At 44.0% G+C, this 1,257-nt stretch overlaps 1 pseudogene; it reads right to left on the bottom strand.

Moving 5' to 3' along the window:
• Positions 1-361: 361 nt before the first annotated feature.
• On the bottom strand, positions 362-631 carry LOC102924104 (small ribosomal subunit protein eS28 pseudogene; annotated as a pseudogene).
• Positions 632-1,257: the final 626 nt, after the last annotated feature.

Raw genomic sequence — 1,257 nt, 5'->3', positions numbered from 1 at the left:
GAAGTCAGAACAGGTCATGGGATCCTTTGGAAATGGAACTATACAGATGGTTGAGAGCTACCTTGTGGGTGCCAGGAATTGAATCTGGGTCTTCTGGAAGGGCAGATGTTCTCAGCCACTGAGCTATCTCTCCAGGCCTCATATTTTCTTAGGATTAAATTTATTTTTATTTTTTTAAAGATTTATTTATTTATTATGTATACAGAGGAGGGCACCAGATCTAATTACGGATGGTTGTGAGCCACCATGTGGTTGCTGGGAATTGAACTCAGGACCTCTAGAAGAGCAGTCAGTGCTCTTAACCTCTGAGCCATCTCTCCAGCCCCTAGGATTAAATTTAAAGAAAATACAAATGCTTTATTTAATAGTTGCAAGTCATCAGGGACCAAGTGGTGGATATCCAGGACCCGGCAGCAAGGTCAGCACAACCTCTGAGCCTCTCTTTCTAACTCCGATAGGGTGAGCACATCACCTTCTCCAACGGCACCTTTGACGTTTCTAATGATAGAGCAGCTGGTATCATCCATAAATTCCATGCACACCTGCATGCACTGTCCCTGCGGACTGGTCCTGCACAGCACTCTGGTTACCCTAGCCAGCTTGATGGGCTGCACATGACTCGTGTCCATGATGGCAGTGATCTGGCAGAGAGGATAGGATTAAATTTTTAGAAGTGGAATTACTAGGTCGAAGAACATACAGATTTTAGAGTCATTCATAACTTTTTTTTTTTGAGACAGGGTTTCTTTGTGTAGCCCTGTAGTAGTAGTAGTAACCCTTTGCATAGTTCCTTTGTCATGAAACTCTCTCTGCAGACCAGGCTGGCCGCAAACTCACAGAGATCTGCCTGCCTCATGAACACGAAGTACGTGCTGTACCACTGAACTACATGCCTAGTCTTGCCTTATTTTACCTTAAATAATTCATTCATTAGTGAATATTTTTTTCTTCTTGCAAAGAAGGCTGGGCAGTAGTGGTGCATGCCTTTAATCCCAGCACTCGGGAGGCAGAGGCAGACAGATCTCTGTGAGTTCGAGGCCAGCCTGGTCTCCAAAGCGAGTTCCAGGAAAGGCACAAAAGCTACACAGGGAAACCCTGTCTCGAAAAACTATATATATAGTAAAGGAGTGTAAGGGTGGGAAAGACCGAAGAATGAGTGTGTCTCACAAACTATTCTGTGAAGTTCCAGATTCACTAAGGAAGGAAGAAGAAAATTTTGCCAGCTCCTTGGCAACCAATAAAACAAGAAGAAAGTGA

Source organism: Peromyscus maniculatus, chromosome 8 (genome assembly GCF_049852395.1).
Source record: "Peromyscus maniculatus bairdii isolate BWxNUB_F1_BW_parent chromosome 8, HU_Pman_BW_mat_3.1, whole genome shotgun sequence".
Taxonomy (NCBI): Eukaryota; Metazoa; Chordata; class Mammalia; order Rodentia; family Cricetidae; genus Peromyscus; species Peromyscus maniculatus.
This window is presented reverse-complemented; position numbering and strand designations above follow the sequence as displayed.